General features: G+C 41.7%; 1 protein-coding gene across 1 annotated transcript in view; it reads left to right on the top strand.

Annotated features, from left to right (window-relative positions):
- Positions 1-3,167: 3,167 nt before the first annotated feature.
- The window catches only part of LOC133344888 (trafficking kinesin-binding protein 1-like), a 64,348-nt gene continuing 53,518 nt past the window's right edge, over positions 3,168-13,997 (top strand). The window contains exon 1 of the mRNA XM_061555193.1: positions 3,168-3,409. The gene's annotated coding sequence lies outside the window, so the exon portion shown is untranslated. The remainder of the gene's footprint in view (positions 3,410-13,997) is intronic.

Here is a 13,997-nt window from a genome sequence, read left to right as displayed (position 1 = left end):
TTACTTATCTGGTATAGCCCTGTGAGCCATTCGGCTCAGGGTTGCCAATAGAGATGAGTACCGCTTCACTCTCATCTGTTCAAGGAAACAAACTTCGATGACATTTCTATTGAATGCTCGCCCGCATCACGAGATGGAAAGCAATACCCCTGCCCGCATGGCACCGGCGGTATTGGGCAATCCACAGCTCTCACTGCACGTGTGACGCAAGCCACGCTCGTGATGTCAGTCGTGTCAATAATTGACTTGGGGCACCACCGGCTGTGCTTGTCCCGTTTTGCAAGATCCGGATCCATCGCACCTATCTTGTTAGCACTCGGCGTGTGTTATAACGCCTGTTTCATTACATTGGATCATTTAATCTGTACTTTTTAAGGTTTTTTTTTCTACTGTGTCGTTTGTTCTGTTTGAACTGTTGCACTGAATGTAGTCTCTGTCTTGATTGCATGTTCTGGACTGGCCCGTCTCGCACACATAAGGGGCCGTCCATAAATGACGTCACGCACCCGGGGGGGGGGGGTCAGACATTTGTGACGATGTGTGACGATGGGGGGGAGAGGGTTTGAGAAATGTGACGTCACATTAAAATGCGCAACTTTAAATAAATATAGACAAAACGTTCTACTTAATTAAATATACTTTTTAATGTTTTCTCCTACAACATCAGAGTGCAGCGCCACATTAAATACGCACTACAATGACAATAGTTTAAAGATATTTGAAGAATGTTTTATATTTGGGGGGGGGGGGCAGAGCTTTGTGACGTCATATTTGAGGGGGGGTCTGATTTTCTGTGACGCCGTGTGACGAAGCGGGGGGGGGGGGGGTCAAAAATCGTCCAAAATTTCGTGACGTCATTTATGGACGGCCCCTAAGTTGTCCTGTTTGTACTGTGAACTATTTCGCTTGTACTGATTTTCTCATTTGTACTCTCTTGTCTAACCCGCACTTATCTTATGACTTGTCTGCACTTATTTGAACCACCATCCTCGTTTGTACTGGTCGCCTTGCCTCTAGTGACTTAGTCCTGCATCGTTCGATTTACTTATTATATTGCTTCGCCTACAGCAACTCTCTCTGCTCTCCACAAAACCCTAATCTGCAAATTGCACACCGAAAAATGAGACTGCATCAATCCAATCACTGCACTACAATTACCGTACTCCATTGGCTCCCAATACAATTCCAGATCAAAGTCTACCCCGCGTTTCTTCGGCCACACTTGTCTGTACTGCCACGCATGTCAGCACTGCCTTACTTGCCTGTACTTCACACACGTGTCAGTATGTACTGCCCCCCCCCCCCCCACGTGTCAGTGTGTACTGCGCCCCACGTGCCTCTAATGTCCGTACTCAAGTGTCCCGTAGTAGTGCCACTCGCTGCTTGTACCAATCTCAACCATCTCAAACCCTACTCTTTGGTTCTTTCGATAAAGTCACGTAGGTATAAAATAAATTAAATCACGACGTTTCGATTGCAACTAGCCCTCGGCAAGGTAAGGTAAAAGTTAAACGGTAAAACAACAAGACAAAATCTACCCTACCTTTTACCTTACCACAATACAATCGCTCTACCCTACCTTTTACCCTTTAGCAGGTAAGGTAAAAAGCAACGAGCCTACCTTTACCCTACCCTTTACCCTTATCCCATACAAATTACCCGATTACAGGGAAATTACTGGGGTACAACACATGAAAAAGGTTTATAATGATAAATGCTAGGTAGAGCGCTTTATACATATAGAATACTCTCGAATCGGGCGTTGAGGCTGTCGACGACACTGTCCTCCATAACCTCCTCGTCCCAGTCGTCTTGGTCGATGGCGATCTCATCAACAACCTGATTAAGTTCGTCATTGCCATCGTCCTCGGACGAACGACAGGCAATAAGATCCTGCGCCGCTCCGGCCCAGTTAGACAGAACCTTCAGGCAGCCGACGCCGACCTCCCGACCTCGCTGCCTGAGTCGAGCACGTTGTGCTTCTTGAGGTTGGCTTTCCACCCCGACACGTTCGTGCCGCTTCCCTTGCTGTACATTGGGATCACCCTCCATCCAATGGCGTGTGTGCTCGCACGGGAACGCATGCCGCTGCCTCTTTCGATTGCTGTTCGCAGCAACCCCAAAGATGCCGTTGCTGGCATCATCGTCCTCTAGTACCTCTACCTCAAGAACGTGGACCGTCTCCATCTGGTCCGACATCAATTATCGCAATTTATAATGGAGGCCACGGACTGCGCCATGGGGCTTTTATCGGTAAACAATGTACTGTATTTACCGGGTAATCATTCGCGCTACCTTTACCCTACCGGGTAATTCATCTGAGCTACTTTTACCCTACACTTTACCTTACCCCTTGGCATGTCGAAACCTTTACCCTTTACCTTTACCCTTTTACCCGGTAAAAAAGGTAATTTACCTTGCCGAGGCTGAATTGCAACACAAGCAATCATCATCAGGTGGGAAAACCACAGCAAAAAAAATCTTGCTGTGGGAAAACCACAGCAAAAAAAATCTTGCTGTGGGAAAACCACAGCAAAAAAAATCTTGCTGTGGGAAAACCACAGCAAAAAAAATCTTGCTGTGGGAAAACCACAGCAAAAAAAATCTTGCTGTGGGAAAACCACAGCAAAAAAAATCTTGCTGTGGTTTTCCCACCTGATGACGATTGCTTGTGCCGCAATCGAAACGTGGTGATTTAATTTATTTTATATCTTGCTGTGGGTTTCCCACCTGATGATGATTGCTTGTGTTGCAATCGAAACGTCGTGATTTAATTTCATGTATTTTAAACCCACGTGACTTTACCGAAAGAATCAAAGAGTATGGATTTCGATTTAAAGCTTTCGTGACTACATGGATTCATATTCTTGGTTATTTGGGTAAAAAACAAACATAATAAGATAATCTTATAATGTTTGATTTTTATTATTTTATTATTTCCCTTCTACGTGACTTTACCGAAAGAACCAAAGAGTATGGATCGCTGCAGTCACGAAAACTTAAAATCTCAAACCCTATTCAGGGCCCAACAATGTCCACACACGGGGCATGCGTAAACCCGAATCGTAAGCGCTCGATTCCTCCTAGCGATTCCTAGCGATTCCTAATCGCCTATGTTGGGAGCGCCAGCGTTAGAATCGACCCTGACTTTTGTAAGTTTGTCACTAATCGAGAATCGATCCACGCCCCCTTTAGCCTGACGGAGTGGATCTCGGTTCTGCTGCACCCGGTTCCGTCGCTGTTGCCGCTGCCGTTGTTTGCTGCTGTTGCCGGCTTACCCCACCAACACCACCACCCTCGTCTACTCCACCTCGACTGCTATCCCAGCCCGGAGGTGTCCTCCCTCGTCCGTCCGTCCGTCGGGGAATGTGACCCGGGGAACGAGGGAGGCAAAGGTCGCGGGGTCAAGGTGAGGACGGGAGAGAGGTGACCCCACTGTTCCAATGAGCCACAGTCATATGAAGCATCGTGTCGACGGATATCGCGAAGTATGTGTCACGGAGGAGACTTGCCGATGAGACATTGAATGTCTACAGAGCGGTAGAGTTGTGCTTGTTTTGAATCAAATGTTTGCTGGGATTACGCACTCCGAGAAGGCGGTAGGTGGCTTTGGGATGTTAATTTCTGAGTGGTTTTTTGGGTGTGTGTGTGTGTGGATTCATGTACACTCTGCTTATGTTTGAACGTCGTTCTAAAGTAAATTAAAAAATTTCGATTTAAAGCTTTCGTGACTGCAGGGTCTTTCTGACAGATCTGGTCTTCACCTGAGGACGGCTGATTGCGTTGTGGCCTAAACGTCCTGAGAATTATTTTATTATGTTTTATTTTTATTATTTTATTATTTCCCTTCTACGTGACTTTACCGAAAGAACCAAGAAGATACATTAAAAAAGTTATTGCAGAAGAGAAGTTATTGAGTCTGAACAGGGGATGAAGGGAGTCGGACAGCACGAATGAATATGGGGGGGGGGGGGGGGTGTTTCATATCCGTATGCAGAGAACGAATACATAATGTTTTCATTCTCACATTTACGTATAAACAAATGTACATTGTACATTGACAAAAGAGCTGTACATATTCAATCATATGTTAACATGCGTTGGAGTCGGTCATGCGTTTATATGTTGTATATACACGCACACACTTAACGCATTAATATATGTACGTAATACGTATACATGTACACGTTGACATAAATAGCTGTCCATTTACATATTCATACGTAAACTTATACTTTGACACACACGCACACTTAATGCACACCCCCGTGCATAAAGTGTGAATGTGTTAAACGTGTTAATGTTTGCACGCCTTATTTATACCCCTGGTCATACACTGATGTAATTTGCTTGTACAGCCCTTCAGACCATTTTGGCAGTCCACTGCTGGATGAGTACCTCCCCATACTTGACGCCGGTGAAGGCGGGAAGCATAGGCCTTGTGGCATAGTACAGTACAACAACGTATTTGGCTTCACTGCCCTCTGCTGACAACGAAGCCCCACAGCCTACAACACCTGTCATCAGAGTGCTTATCCAGGCTCAAACCTACTTGTCTTATTAGCTGTGACAAATCGTGCATTCAAATTTGCTCATAGTCAAATTTGAACACTTACACATACTCTAAAAAAAGCGTACAACTTTATCTATCTGTGATGAACGCTGCACTTTCTGTCGTTTTCATGTAGGGGGCGCTGCAAACCTACGCGCCCCCTGCATGAACGACGGAGGCTCAGGGACAGACGTTCGATTACGTTGGAATCGATCTGCAGACGGCGGTCTTCTCGCACGGCGAGCAGCTCTATGTCGCCTTATCTCGATCCCGCAATCTCAAACAGGTGAAAGTCCGCATGATATACGCTTTTAATGAAGAAATAAAATTATCTAAGTAAAAACAAAACAATTCAAAGATGTTTCATTTGAAAACTTCAAAACGGAGCATCGGGTGCTTGCGTGAATGCGTCGTTCGTGTGCAATTTTTTTCGTGACTTTCCTGGCCGAAGGCTGTAAATGGTTGTGAGGGTTGCCATAGGCGCCCCCGAACAACCCCTAGTTCATAATCGGCATGTACTACCAAGTTGTCAAACCACTGCTGGATTAAGAGCTTCAAACGCCACGTAGGTCATACATTAAGAGATGAAACATTCGTACACTCATGTACGGTATTTGTAATACGTATGTTGATATTTAAAACAGACACGTCAAGCTTTGTACCTATAACAACAGCTATGCATTGTAGTGATATCCAGGTATACGCAGCGAGTAACATAGACTGCACGCGTCCTGATTTTGATTCCCGGCCATGGCTATCATCATTGGCGAATGATTTCCGAACCAGTCCTGGGCCTCCGACTTCACTCAACAGCAGTTAGCAGTGTGGTCAACCATAGAATTGACAGAGGGCTGGACAATATACTGTACTCATCCATTTATGTATGTCTGTAGGTTGTTTTGTCTTGCAGTTGAATGGTTTTATTTGAACCTACTCCATTCCTGGCAGTGGTAAGCCCATTTGAAAACACAATGAATTTCACGCAGTGGTGGCTCATCAAGATTTACAGTCTTGACTGACAAGTGAGTAGACTATTAGACAATGTAGGTGGAGCGTGTATCCTTTAGTATGTTCTGTGGATCTGAGAGAGAGAGGCTCCCCCTATCTTGTTTACATCCATAACCCACGAGTGCAGTGTGCGCCAAATGACCTTCAGAGTTTAAAGCTGAAAATAGACGTCTTCTTAAATCAAAACGCTACACTGTGGATGTGAGAGCCATGACGTGTAAACCATTGTGACACATGAGAGCAGATTCAAATATTGGTGAATGTAAAATCTCAGGTTCTAACCTCTAAAGCGTTGTTTCTCATGCCCTTATTGTGACAGCCTTTCAATTATGATACCGCACTGCGCTCGCTAAGTAATGGCAACGCGGTGTTTTTCCCAGCTCCGACACTGCAGTTGCCACCAAATGGCATGGAAATGAGGAATTAAAACACAGGAAAACATTACTGAATTTTTTATTCGCTTTTTGTCCTGATAAAACTTGGGCACATCAGGAAAACACTGATGTAAGGTGAAATGGAAAGCCAACAACGTTGACATTTGCAGAAACTATACCATCACTTGCAGGAGGTCTCATTATTTCATAGACAGTGGTGGAAATTCAACGTCCCTATGGTGGGTGTGAGTTTCGCAAAACGACGACTACTGTTGACTTCCGCACAAAGTCGTTCTTATTTTATAGACCATGGACGAGTGGTGGGCTGAGTCATCTGACAACCAGGATTTTAACTCGCACACCTTCCGATTTTGAGCCACTCGCTCTCATAGCTGAATCACACATTAACATCGCTGTTAAACTATATTACATTTTAGGTGATGTAGGTGAGACGTCGAGGAGAGGTCATGTCAGTCAGTGCCATCCATAAAGGACCAAGGGTCAAGGGAACAAAATGTTTCTGCTCACTCCATCCTCCGAGGTTTCAATTCTCGGCCATTACTTTTCTTACGCTGATCCTCAACATATTTGATGAAACTTGCCTACATTTCACTAAGTCACTGAAACATTTTATGATTGCAGAGTGTTTGGATACTTTGCAAATGGTCCTCTGGATAGACTGGTCTCCACCATAACAATGTGGAATTGACACCGCTGGTTTCATGTTAATGTTCCTTTCTTTTATTTCAGATATTTGATTATCTACATGTATTTGTTTATTTTATCGTTTAAAAGTGCCAAATGTATCAGGCCAATATTGTTTATGGACATAATAATCGTCAGATCACTTATATGAAGGCTGTGTGGTTGTAAAGTATATTCTGACCCATGATTCATGATTAAGGGGAAATATTCACGTAAATATTTCAGCTTTCACCTTGTTGAATTGTTTATATTTACTTTAATGTTTTGACTATCATGAGGATATCTAGCTTCCACTTGTCATTGCAGTGGGTTTCACACAAGCACCTTAACCATTCAGGACGTACTGTAAATCAAAAGCTAACGCTTTTATTTATTTGCAGTCACCCCCATTGTGCAAATATGATGTTTTAACAGTGTTTATGCACACACAGAAACCGCGCTGAAACCTCCACACAGATTTGATAGCAGCTGAGAGGAGTGCAGAGGAGGAAGTGACAAGGAGTGGCAGGGAGCAAGGGTCAGTTGCCTTAGAGAGGAGAGAGACAAAGTGCAGTCGGCGTGTGACTGCTAGTGACGTTATTGCTAAGATCTGTGCAGTGAGTGTGTATCTCACGTAATTTGTTGAGATATTTGGAACACCCAACCAAGAAACCTATTATTTGATTCTTTCGGTAAAGTCACGTAGATACAAAAAAAATGAAGTGAAAATAATAATAAAAAACACGACGTTTCGATCGCAACACAAGCGGTCGTCATCAGGAAAAGGGGGGTTAGCCTCTAAAGGCAAACTGTTTATAAAGGTTTAGAGATGGGTGGTAGCCCAAGTGTGTCAGCAGCATGGGCGGGGCAGCTAATGTTAATGTAAGAGAAAACAATGCCAACGCAGTGGTTCTCCACCAATCAAAAGGGCCACCAGGAAATCATTTACGCCTCGCTCCACATACCCATACTGCTGACGGTGAAGGTTGACAAGAAAACACATATCAAGTCATGACCAAAAGTGGTTGATGACATCTTTCCAATGATTGCTGAGTTTATAACCATCCTCTCGGTTGAAATTGTGTCTGTATATATGGATGGCTTCATGAACAAATCTTTGTTGATAGCCAGTAGGCTTGCAAAGCACCATCGTTTTAGAGAAATCAATTTCGTGTGAACCAGCCGCATTAAAATAATGATCAGCCACAGCAGAAGTATTGGTCCTACCATGTTTCAAATCTGCCTTATGCTCACGAACACGGTCCGAGACATTTCCATTGGTTTCCCAATGTAATTGCTGCCGCAGATACAGCTTAGTTTGTATATGCCGGGATATTGCATGTCAGGAATCTTGTCCTGCACAGATAGGATCAGATCACAAATTTTATGTACTGTGTTAAATCGGACCTGGATCTTGTGTTTGTTCATGATTTTGGAAATATTTTTGGTTACCCCTGCTCTGTATGGCAAGGTGATGGTTTTGATTGGATCCTGAGATGGCTCCTTCCTTACGGTTGGGGTGATGGCTTTGCGGATTGTGTAGTCAGAATATCCATTTGCCTTGAGAGCTTGGTATACGTGTTTGAGTTCACTGGTTAGGTGTTCATGGTCGGATATACATTGAGCTCTATGGTGTAACGTTTTGATGCGGGAATTCTTTTGGGATGGATGGTGGTGGGAATCAGGTTTTAGGTAGGCATCAGTATGGGTTGCTTTCCTGTAGACAGAATGGCTCACTGAGCCATCTGGTCTCTTTTTGATTAGGACATCCAAGAAAGGTAGCATGCCATCCTTTTTTACATCCATGGTGAATTTGATGGCTGGGTGTATGGAATTGATGTGGTTGAGGAATTGGTTCAGAGCCGGTCGGCCATGTCGCCAGATGACAAACGTGTCATCCACCTGCCTATGAATTCCTGCAGTCACAGAAGTTTTAAGTAAAAATTCAACCAAGGAACATTAGGATTTTTTCGATCATCTTAAATTGTATATCCCTTGTAGTTTTGGGACATAAATCTCGCTTTTGTCTATTAAACATAACAGTTTGCATGATCTCTTATTCGCAATACGGTGATACATACAAGCTTCATATTCTTTATTTATTTCAAGGGAGATCTGGATCACAAAGCAACACACTATTTCTTCAAAACGCTTTGTTATTCTGCTACAGAAATGTTCGTGTGCAAACTGACTCAGTGACGCATGTGCCAATCACTAAGCTTGGCTACCCAAATGCAGGTCGTGCCATAAAAAAATATGTACTGTATTACAACGTGTATTATGTACTCTGCCAAACTGTAACCGTTTGACATTGAATTTGATTAACTTTTAATGCCTGTGGCCACCGAGGACCATGGCAGGTGGACAGCATTGTGGAATGGTGAAAGCCCTAAATGGCAGAGGGTTGACAGAGCTTTGGAAGAGAAGAGCTCTATAAAGGAAGCAGCTGATCAAAACTATGGCCCTTAATTTTCACAATTGAGAGAATTATTGTCAGGCAATTGTTCTAATAATAATGATAACCACAACTATTTTTGTTTTAATAAAACTATAACATGGCAAGCCATTGTAAGGGTGCTGAACAAACAACAGAAGCAGTAGACTTGAGTCGCAAGTACGTTCAAAATGATTGCCTAAATCATTTAAAATTGCCAAGCTTCGCCTGTCTTCACAAAAATAAAATTAATAACTGCATTTTTACAGATTATAAAGTCATGTAGTAGGATCATGTTTGAGCAATGATCCTTTAGAGCTCAGAAAGAGAGCAGCCAGAGGGTTTTGTAACGGTTGTAGAGCTGCTAATCCTGCATAATGCACGGGCATAATATGACTTTAAACCCCCCGCCCACCTCCTACGCATTTCACAATTAGTACTAATCCCATATCTGCATTTCCCATAAATATGCTAAATTCCTATTGATATGCAAATTCTTTTGTCAAGGCGCTCTTCCCCCTCCAACCCAGCTTAAATAGACGCTCCAAGCCTGGGGTTGTTTCATTCAGACTCTGTCTTCTCGACAGACCTGTTCTTCACCTGAGGACGGCTGCTTGCGTTGTGGCCGAAACGTCGTGAGAATTATTTTATGATGTTTTATTTTTATTATTTTATTATTTCCATTCTACGTGACTTTACCAAAAGAACCAAGAAGAGGTTGTAGAGCATATTGTAAGGACACAAATGACTTCGAATGACTTAAATGCTACAGCATATTAAAGCAGGTTACTCATACATAGTCAATGCAATACACATCATGGCAAAAATAAGATAAGAGACAGCTTGGATTCTACTAAAAGAAGAAAAAGGCTCAATATCTATAGCAGATGGAGGTCATAATGAGCAATACCATTAATTCCCTACTCCTCGCCATCCCTTAGACTAGATATTGCAGTTTTTTGTATAATCAACATCCAAACTCCATGGCCCACTCTTACAATCGTTAAAATCTTCTGGGTTTAGGTGTTCTATTTGGTCACATCAGTCCTGGTGGTCAATTCATAATCTTTTATTCGTGAGTTCCCTTCTATTTTGTGCATGTGCCCCACCAATTAAAATAATCTTTGTTTATTTACATCTACAACACTATTGCCCTGGATGTTCCAAACTATACATTTGCTATCTCTGTAGTCATGATATTTTGAGAGCCCTCAATTGGCATGCCTTGAAAATGCTGGAATGTTTGAATAAAGTTAACATGTAAACAGTTTACAGTTGTCTAGTCTTTGAAGCTTAAGACATAAATTGTCTTGAAACAGACCCTATTCAGTTATTTAATCTTGAATTGTATTATCCACAATCCTCAAAGTGCGTAATAAATAATGTTATAACATTTACTTACGCAGCAGAATGGCCTATGATGTTTGTGATTGACATCCCAGCAGCATTCAACTTGGGATTTGAATCCAATAACCTTCTGATTATGTTGAGCACTCTACCACAACATTAAATAGCTGACAAAAAAAAGTAGTATAAATAAGAAAAAGCTTGCGCATAGAAGACCTGATGATGCGGGCAGTGATGAGTAGGACACTGGCACTTTTTAGACACATGTAGGATGGACAACAACAGAAAAATGAAAAGTGTGTTGTTCGGAAAAATGGAAGGAACCGGAAAGAGAGGAAGACCTAACAGAGAATGGCTTTACAAAAACAGATGAGATTGGTGCCAGAAAGATGTGCACTACTTGAGAATATTGGCACAAGACAGAGGAAAGTGGAAACAAATGACGAAATGTACAGTGGACACCTATGGGATATCTGTCCATGGATTGTGATGATTAGTAAAGTGTGCCCCTGCTCAAACAAGCACTTATTACAATTGACAGCGATGAGCCGATGGTGTAAATCTTATATGCCCATGTCTGGAGCCAATCTCTCCATAGAGAACGATCACATTTGACTGCACATGAAGTGATACTCATTCTATTGACTCCAGGTGAGAGATGAGTTGCAGGTAAATTTCGATTTAAAGCTTTCGTGACTGCAGGGATTCATCTTCTTGGTTCTTTCGTGAAAGTCACGTAGAAGGGAAATAATAAAATAACAAAAATGAAACATAATAAAATACATTTATTGTATTAATAAAATACATTTATTGTATTTTATTATGTTTTATTTTTTTCATCTTCTTGGTTCTTTCGTTAAAGTCACGTAGAAGGGAAATAATAAAATAACAAAAATTAAACATAATAAAATACATTTATTGTATTAATAAAAAACATTTATTGTATTTTATTATGTTTTATTTTTATTATTTTATTATTTGCCTTCTACGTGACTTTACCGAAAGACCCAAGAAGATGAGTTGCAGGTAATTTACGCTTGCATATTGTTGGAGAGTTTTGAATGGCTGCTCTTCAGAAAATACCACACTGCATTAATTTCTCTATACATAGCTGGGCTAAATCAAGAGTTGAACCACTGACTGTGCTAATTGGCTCGGTTGCAAGTTTGTGGATCAGTAAACCACCCAGGAGTAACATTTGTGCTGAAGTGCTCCGTGTACAATGTGGCTGAGGGCAACTGGAGTAGATGGTACTGGATGCTGGGTTTTTCATCCAGAAATGGTTTATGTCACTGAAATGTGAAGCCTTATGATATATTTTTCAAAGCATTGGCATTTAAACAAGGCATTTCACTTGGAGGACACCACGACAGCTGTGCTTGTGGAATTTAAACTTAGGGCTTGGCCAGAAATAAACAAATAGAGGTTGAAATATGCCAACTACAAGTGGCACAGTGCAACACGGGGCCATCTTATTTCATTCCTTATTAACTGATTCTGCTCGTCCTTTTAAAACTTGAAACTGATATTACGGCTGGGAAAGCATGCTTTTGTGCATTGCTTAATCACCACTCTCACTGTTGCATTATTGCTGTAATAGTCCCCAGGCGCGTGTCTTAATTATGGCAGCCTGTAGACTAAGATGTTCGTGTAAATATCATCATGATCAACAAAAAATACCTATTTTGTTTCAAATCTTAAACTTGTAGAAAAGTCATTCTCTTCACCATCAAGACTCAACTGATCAGATATGAAAAAAGTAATGCCTTAACTAAAACTATGCATACAACATGTAGAAAATGAAAACAACATACAGCTTCAGAGTAATATATAAAAGCTGCGATAATGGAGATCCTTGAAGGATGCCAATAAAAGGCCTGTGACGTGACTCGAGAGTGGTTTTCCAAATTTCAGAGTGTGTTCGAGCCCAAACCAGTGCAGGACAATGCTCATCTGAGTTGGCAGTCTCGAGCCACTGATGGATAATCAACGTTTTCATGGCAGTGGCCATGCCATCTTTAAAATTACCAAAAGTGACTTGTCATAGTGGTATTTTCATCTATCCCAGATTCGTGAGAGGCTGATTGGAACCCTACTAACAGTGATTCAAGTACTCTAACCAAGGTGCAACCTTTCTGGATAATTCCTGACAATACACTCCATTTTAAAGGCAGAAATCTGGTTTTCATCTTACTGAACGCCTATTATGGATAAAAAAATAACACGTGGCATGCTCAGCTCAGGCTGATCACTGATTTTGTATGATTCATCTATCTCTATGCTATCGACACCGACTTTAACACCGCTATTGCCAAACGCCAGGCACATGCATGATTATTTTTACTGTTTGGACACAATGTCAGCCAAGCGAACTGAATGTGCATCCATGCTGCCAGCTTTGGCATGTCGTTGCGTTACGCTGGTCTTATTTTAGCATAATTTGTACGAGTGCAGATAATTCATTATCGACCATATGTTCATTGCTGGTGCTATTATGGAGAGGTAAACTCGTGTGTAATGTCACTTGTGTACTGTATTAAGCACCTTTATACAGTATAATGAGCATCCAATGTAATTTATAATAAAGTAATATTTATCTCAGCGTTGCTATAGCTAGGTCATTAACTTTATGACATAATATCTTCAATTTATACAGCAATTCTATGTTGAGAAATAAACTACTGTATTTGAGAAACACTGTTAGAAAAATGTAAGCCGTAACATGTTTTATTTAATATATTTATCTGTGTAATACATTTCAGCATTGGGTCAAATAACAATACGAATTATGGTAATATAGTACATAATAGAGTGATGATTGACGTAAAGCACAAACCACAGCTGCCAAGGTTTTTATATGTTCAGTTAAAGGAACAGAATGTGTGTTGACATTGCATGCCTTTGGTTTACATTACATACAGTGAGGGAAAAAAGTATTTTATCCCCTACTGATTTTGTACATTTGCCCACTGACAAAGAAATGATCTGTCTATAATTTTAATGGTAGGTTTATTTGAACAGTGAGAGACAGAATAACAACAACAAAATCCAGAAAAACGCATGTCAAAAATATTATGAATTGATTTGCATTTTAATGAGGGAAATAAGTATTTGACCCCTCTGCAAAACACGACTTAATACTTGGTGGGAAAACCCTTGTTGGCAATCACAGAGGTCAGACGTTTCTGGTAGTTGGCCACCAGGTTTGCACACATCTCAGGAGGGATTTTGTCCCACTCCTCTTTGCAGATCTTTTCCAAGTCATTAAGGTTTCGAGGCTGACGTTTGGCAACTCGAACCTTCAGCTCCCTCCACAGATTTTCTATGGGATTAAGGTCTGGAGACTGGCTAGGCCACTCCAGGACCTTAATGTGCTTCTTCTTGAGCCACTCCTTTGTTGCCTTGGCCGTGTGTTTTGGGTCATTGTCATGCTGGACTACCCATCTACGACCCATTTTCAATGCCCTGGTTGAGGGAAGGAGGTTCTCACCCAAGATTTGACAGTACATGGCCCCGTCCATCGTCCCTTTGATGCGGTGACGTCCTGTCCCCTTAGCAGAAAAACACCCCCAAAGCATAATGTTTCCACCTCCATGTT

The sequence above is a fragment of the Lethenteron reissneri genome, chromosome 20 (genome assembly GCF_015708825.2).
Source record: "Lethenteron reissneri isolate LAM-NWPU_2019-01 chromosome 20, ASM1570882v1, whole genome shotgun sequence".
NCBI classification, from domain to species: Eukaryota; Metazoa; Chordata; class Hyperoartia; order Petromyzontiformes; family Petromyzontidae; genus Lethenteron; species Lethenteron reissneri.
Note: the sequence above shows the minus strand (reverse complement) of the source record. Positions and strands in the feature narration are given on the sequence as shown.